Source organism: Sorex fumeus, unplaced genomic scaffold (genome assembly GCF_029834395.1).
Source record: "Sorex fumeus unplaced genomic scaffold, SorFum_2.1 ptg000098l, whole genome shotgun sequence".
In the NCBI taxonomy this organism is placed as follows: domain Eukaryota; kingdom Metazoa; phylum Chordata; class Mammalia; order Eulipotyphla; family Soricidae; genus Sorex; species Sorex fumeus.
In genome coordinates, this window is record NW_026606155.1 from 34,998,184 (window position 1) to 35,005,841 (window position 7,658).

A 7,658-nucleotide genomic window follows, 5' to 3' on the forward strand; every position below is an offset into this window, starting at 1 on the left:
ATTTTCTCCTGTTCTTTATTTTAAAATTTATTTATTCTCCTACCCTTCAATAACCAATGCAATAACCATAAATAATATAATAACTAACAACAAAATAAATCAGGTATAGGTTTATATCCAGACATTTGGTTAGGATTTCCAGAAAACACTGAACCAGTAGGATACATGTTTATATATATTGTTTTATTATTTATAATCTACTTCCCTGACCGGGAATCGAACCCGGGCCGCGGCAGTGAGAGCGCCGAATCCTAACCACTAGACCACCAGGGAATAGCACAGCGATAGCACAGTGGGTAGGGCGTTCGCCTTACACGCGGCCAACATGGCCGACCCGAGTTCGATTCCTCCGCCCCTCTTGGAGAGCCCGGCAACAAAGTCTCCAATGGAGACGTTACTGGGCCCGCTCGAGCAAATCGACGATCAACGGGAGGGCCTTTACCTTACCTTTACCTTTATTATTTATAATGTATCTATATTATAAACAAAGCAATTTATAAAAAAGAATGGACCCACTTAAAATTATGAAAGTTAGTAGAGTGAAGTCAGGAAGTTGGAAAGGCAAAGGAACCAATGATTTAGTTCCAACTCTAGCCAAAAAGTCTGTGTAGATCTAACCTGTAGGCTGGCTGAGTTGGACCCAGAAAGAACTGATACTTGAATGAGTTAAAAAACAGTAGTTTAAAACAAAACAAAACAAAACAAAACTAGTAAGATCAAAGTCAGAGTTAAAAAAAAACTGTCAGTTAAGAATTCTCTCTCTGGGGCTGGAGAGATAGCACAGCGAATAGGGCGTTTGCCTAGCACGTGGCCAACCTGGGTTCGATTCCCAGCATCCCATATGGTCCCCTGAGCACCGCCAGGACTAACTCCTGAGTGCAGAGCCAGGAGTAAACCCTGTGCATCACCAGGTGTGACCCAAAAAGCAAAAAAAAAAAAAAAAGAATTCTCTCTCTTACAGAGGGGAATGCCCTGCCACAGAGGCAGGGTGGGATGGGGGGAATGGGGGGGTTGGGAGGGATACTGGGATCCGTGGTGGTGGGAAATGGGCACTGGTGGAGGGATGGGTATTCGAAATAAATAAATTTAAAAAAAAGAATTCTCTCTCTTTTGGTTCCTTTAAGGCCTTTATCTGATTGGATGAGGCCTACCCATCTTATAAAGGGCAATCTTCTTGACCCTACTCATTTCAAAGTTAATTCATTTAAAAATACTCTTATAGTCTGATATATGGCTGAAGAGGCAGAGCACATGCCTAGCATATGAGAAAGGCCATAGATTTAATCTCTAGGGACCAGAGCGATAGTACAGAGGGGAGGATGTTTGCCTTGCATGCAACTGACCTGAGTTCAATTCCTCGCATCCCATATGTCCCCCAAGCACTGCCAGGAGTAATTCCTGAGCGCAGAGCCAGGAGTAACCCCTGAGCATTGCTGGGTGTGACCCAAAAATAAAAAAAAAGATTTAATCTCTGTACCACATCCCTACCCACCCACATCCCTACATATACCTACCCCATCTTGCACCACTGGGAATGCCTCCCATAATAAATGAATGAGTAAAGGGTCAGGCATATGATTCAGTGGTAGAATGCTTGCTTGCCTTACATGTGTGGGATCCTGGGTTTGATCCTTGGCACTGCAAAAGTAAAAAAAAAAAGCAAATAAAATAAAAACACGCTCACAGAATCACAGAGAATAATAATTAACAACTATCTGGACACCCGGAGACTCAGTGAAAGTGAAATAAAATTATATATCTCAATCTGCCATCTGCTAGTTTAGAGATCTGGACAGATTACTTTATTTTCCTGTGAATCGGTGTACTCATCTGTAGACAGGGAAGAGGTATAGTACCTACCCCATAGACTTTATATAAGAATATACAGAACTAAGCACACAAAGTACTTGATGAAGCACAAAATAATAAGTACATAATCACGATTATGATCACGACAATCCTGTTGTTTGTCGATTGCCTCGAGCAGGCCCCTTCCTCCTAGCCCTGAGATTTTTAAAAAGTGCCATATTCAAGGCTCTTTCAGGCTTAGGAGAATGAGACCCATCATTGTTACTGGTATTTGGCATATTGGGTACACCACGGGGAGTTTGTCAGACTCTGCCGTGTGGGCAGGTTGCATTCGGTAGCCTGCCAGGTTTGTCCAAAGTAAGAATGAGATAAGATGTCGTGCAGCCGCAAATGCGGCTGCGCGCTTTCAGGAGCTGGGTTTTATAGTATCTGGTACATAATAATAATAGTCTCTAAGTACATAATAATAATAATAATAATAATAACAACACAATATTATTATTATTTACCTTTTGGTCAGATATGTGGATCAATAATAAAATGTATGTGGAAGCACTGAGTTTTTTTTATTTCTGACCACATACTTACAAACATACACACACAAACACACACACACAGAGTCTATTACTATTATAACTATTTTTCCCTAGTTTTTGTGCCACACCTGGTGGTGTTCAGGGTTTAGTCCTGGCTCTATGCGCAAGGATCATTCCTGATAGTTGCAGGGATCAAACTACTGTGTAAAAGGCAATTAACATAACCTCTACACGATCTCTCTGGCCTGTGAATAGGCTGGTTTTTGCTTTTGGGTTGCTTTTTTTTTTTTTGAAAGGGGTTATTCTTGTTTTGTTTTGTTCCCATTTAGAATATGCATGCACAGTGATGCTCAGATCTTAATCCTGCCTCTGTGATCAGGGATCACTGTTGGCAGTGCTCAGGGAACCATATCTAGTGCCATGAATAGATCCCTGGGCTGCAAGATCCTGAGCAGGACAGCAGGGATGAGGGATAAGTTGTTCCTTTAATCAAGATTTCTTTTTAGTTTTTTCTTAAATTTTTTTTAATAGTAGTGTTAATGTTGTCTATCCCATCCCATCCTTTCAGGCTCCTAATCTCATCCTCCGCTTGGTAGCCTAAATTCCTTGGCCATACTCCAAGAGTTTATTTTTCATTTGCCATTGCTTATCGCTGTTCTTGCAATACCTTGTTCTTGAAGTGATTATATATTTTACAGATACGAGGTTTGATTGTCCAATTTGCTTTGGCCAATAGAAAATAAACAGATATTATGCCCAAAAAATATTTGTAATATAAGAGATTCTACCCTTTCCATTGTTTTTGTTATTTGGGGATTTGGCCACTGCTCAGGTGCTTCTCCTAGCTTAGAGCTTGGGGGTTTCTCCTTGGAGATGCTCAGTGTACCATGTGGTGCTGAGGATCAAACCTGTAGCTCCAGTATGCACTCCAGCCTTTGTACTATCCCCCTAACCCCTACATTTTTGCACTTTTGTGAAGCTAATAACACTCCTATTGGTTTACAGAATGAAAAACTTGCAGAACTCACAAACCAGTCTAGGTGAACCCCATATCCAGGAAAAAAAATTTATGTAATTATGTAACACTATGCTATTGTTATACAATAAGTATTGTTATATAATAATATAATATTGCAATATAATAATATATAACATATAATATAAAATTATATAATATATAAATATATTACATATAATATATAAATATATATATTACTAGGCCCACTCGAGCAAATCAATGAATAATGGGAGGACAGACAGACAGATCATAATAAATATATCATAATTAATTATTATGCAGTGTTTTTACAGCAATAAATAGTATACAGATAAAGAAGATAGCCAGACTTGTAGGGCATATCCCAGTGACCTATACTGACTGTAATAAACCCAGAATTCTAAGCCTATGACCATCCTTCCTCTATCTTCATCCCCACACAAAATCATTGAATCCGACATCAGCTCACTCTACCTTTATTTTAATTTTCCTTTTGGGAGACTTGGACCACACCTGGACATTCACAAAACTTATTCCTAGTTATATGCTCAGAGATCATTCGTGAAGGTGCTCAGGGGACCATATGCAGTACAGGTTATCAAATCCGGGTCAGTTACCTTCAAGGCAAAAGCTTTGATCCCTGTACTATCTGTCCAGTCATCACTCCACCTTCCAGGCTACTGCTCAAATCAAAATATTTCAAATCTATTAAGAGAACATTTTCATAATGAGAACTATGCTAATATTTAGTTCTACTTCAAGAATCCTTAAAAAAAACAACTAAAGGTTTAATTAGTACCTTTTGTAGATGTGTTACTAGTCCTTTTAAGTGTTTGCAGAATTCACAAATATTAAACTTTGGCAATCTCCAGTTAAATTTTGGAAATGTATTTTATGTAAGTTTCAGACATAGCAGAAGGAGGGGTAGAATGTGGGAACATACAATTCTTTAGAACCCCTGAGGGACGAGGTCTTCAAGGATAAGTCACTTGTGCTATCACTAGTCTCTGAACATTGGCAATTTAAAAAAAATTTTTTTGGGTCACACCCGGCTTTTCACAGGGGTTACTCCTGGCTCTGCGCTCAGGAATTACTCCTGGTGGTTCTCGGGGGACCATATGGGATACTGGGAATTGAACCTGGGTCGTCAATGTGCTAGGCAAACGCCCTACCCACTGTGCTATGGTTCCAGCCCCTGAATATTGGCAATTTTAACACAGTGCGCTGGTGACAAACAGAACCCCTCTCCTTTTCCCATTTGTGTTGAGTTTCCATAGTTATCAGAACTCACGGCTGTAAATCCTGCTCTGCAGCCTACCGTGTAGCTCCACCCAGTTGAGTGGTATTATCGTTATGGTTGCAACCTGAGAGAAAATGCCTGGACTTTGAAAATATGCAAAGCAACAGCAAATCCCTTCCTGGAGGAGTAAAGGATTTGCAGAGCCAAGGCAGGAAACTGTGGCTAAACAAAATTCCCAATGATTTTAGCACACATAGAATGGCGGAGAACCCTCTTCCCTCATCCTCCCTTTCCATACCCCCACATAACACTGTGCGGTAAGACCTTTAAAACCCCTAGAGTCTCAGGCTACAAAACCCTGTCTTTAGTGCAACTCAGATCCTGGAGAGAAAGAACTGGCAGTGTAGAAGGCTAAAATTCATTCTGTTGCACTGGAAACCTAAATAAGTCCATCTCCAGGGTAAGCCACTACTGGTAACAGATACCCATGATTGGGCCTACGAGATGGACCAGGGACCAAGAGTCATTGAATTCAGATAGGGATGTGTCTGATTATAAGAGGAGACGGGACAGTGAAGGATATCATACCAGGTTGGTCCTGCCAAGAGCAAAGAGCCCCAAAGAACCCTAACATATCAACCCCTCTCTCTCAATACACTCAAAGTTTTGAAATTTAAGCAATCTTTAAGCAAGGGCCCAGGGTCAGAGTGATATTACAGTGGGTAGGGCACTTATCTTTCATGTGGCCAACTCAGATTCAATCCCCAGCATCCTGTATGCCATATGTTCCCTGGAGCACAGAAAGGAGTAATTCCTGAGGCAGAGCTAGGAGTAATCTGAGCATCACTGAGTATGGTGCAAGAAATAAACAAACAAACAAACAAAACCAATGATCAGTGTTTTCTACTGGAAAAACAAACCAAATGCATAAACAAAAATTATATCTGGTTGATGATAGAATGAATGAGAAAGAACATTCCTTAGAAATCAATCTTGATGACTTGGAAAATAATGAGTTTAATAGAAAATGAATTTAAAATAACGGTTTTGAAGAAAATCAATGAAATTTACACTAATAAAGAATAAAATATTAATGAATTAAGGGAAAAATATAGGAGCATAAAAAGTCCTTCACCAGAGACTGAAGCTATTAAAAAAAAAAACTCATACAGAGCCAGAGGGATAGTACAGTGCTTAGTCAGTTTGCCTTGTATGTGACTGACATATGGTCATGTATGGTTACCTGAGCACCACCAGAAGTGACTCCTGAGCAGAGCCAGGAGTAGGTCCTAAGCATTGCTGGGTGTGGCCACAAAGCAAAAAATAAGTTTCATGCAGAGGGGCCAGATCAATAGTATAGCAGGTAGGGTGTTTGCCTTTCATGGGTTTGACCTGAGTTTGATTCACAGTATCCCATATGATTTCCCAACACCACCAGTAGTAATTTCTGAGTGCAGAGCTAGGAGTTAACTCTGAGCATCACTGGGTGTGACCCAAAAAGACAAAAAAGAAAAAGGTTTCATGCAAAACTTTTTTTTTTGTATATGAAAAACCAATCCAGGAATAAAATGAAAACCTCCATGGAAAAATAACAAATAGGTTCAGTCTTTCAGAAAAAGGAAGTCAAAAGGAAGTCAAAATTTCAGTAATTAGAAAAAAACATTTGAACTGTCATGTCCATTGCAGCAGTATTCACAGCAGCTAAAATCTTGGAACAACCCAATTTTATTTTTTTAATTTAATTTTATTTGTATAAAGTTGTTCACAATAATTTGTTACATTTAATATTCCAGCACAGCGGGTAGGGTGTTCGCCTTACAAGTGGCCAACATGGCCGACCCGAGTTCGATTCCTCCGCCCCTCTCGGAGAGCCCGGCAAGCTACCGAGAGTATTTGATATGCCAGACACAGTAACAATAAAATCTCCAATGGAGACGTTACTGGGCCCGCTCGAGCAAATCGACGATCAACGGGAGGGCCTTTACAATATTCCAACTCCAATCCCACCACCATTACACCTTCCCACCACCATATTTTGAATGTTTTCATCACAACCCCAAGCCATGCCCCCAAAGCAGGAACTAAATAATTTATTTTATGTTGCTTGTTATGAATAATCCACTAAAAATGATATGAAAATTTTTCCTTAGAGGAAAGTGTATGAAGATTTTTGTATTTCACCCTGAAGCCATTAGGCCCTTGTATAAAAGATTACTAACACGTTGTTCAAGGTTGAGACTTGTGTGCATATATATGTGTGTGTGTGTGTGTGTATACATATATATACATATATGTGCATATATATGTATATATATGAGTTTTATATATATATATATCTTTGTTTTCTTCCCGAGATTGGTTACCTTCTACTTTACACCCCATCAAATGTGGTGTGCTACTCTTGGTACATCAATGTAGAGTATGAATGTTGCTCCAGAAATTCTAAAATTTTAAATACAGCCATATTTACTTGTGAGTTTCTGCATCATAGTCTTTAATGAGCTTATATGGTGCTACAGGCAGTTTGTGGGCATGACTGCAAGGCTACTGGAAGTACAGGGAGATGGGGGGAGGTTGTATATCCTTGACTCTGTGTGAGCCTGGAGTCACAAGTCCCACATTCCTGGGTTTTTCAGCACATTCACTCATAGATGAGGCTCGTCTGAGCCTGTGGAGATAGGTGGTGAGCATGGTGGCAATTGAGTTCTGAGAAATAACCCAACTTCAGTCATCCAAGAACAGATGACTGAATACATAAAGAAACGATGAAAAAAAAAGAAACTATGGCACATATACACAATGGAGTACTACTCAGCTATAAGAAAAAATGAAATCAAGCAATTTGCTGCTATGTGGATGGATCTGGAGAGTATCACGCTGAGTGAAGTTAAACAGGAGAGGAAAATATTCAGAATGATCACTCTCATGTATGGGATAAGAAGAATTACAGTAGGAAAAAACAAATATCCAAAAGTAACAGAAACTGAGAACTGGTCTTACCCCAGAGTAGTGGGGACAGGGAGGCACTGGAACAATGGTGGAGGGAAGTGGACACTCTAAAGAAGTGGACATTCTG

General features: G+C 39.8%; 1 non-coding gene across 1 annotated transcript; it reads right to left on the reverse strand.

The window, feature by feature from the left end:
- Positions 1-201: 201 nt before the first annotated feature.
- Positions 202-273, reverse strand: TRNAE-CUC (transfer RNA glutamic acid (anticodon CUC)). The gene has a single exon. It is a non-coding gene; the product is annotated as a tRNA-Glu (tRNA).
- Positions 274-7,658: the final 7,385 nt, after the last annotated feature.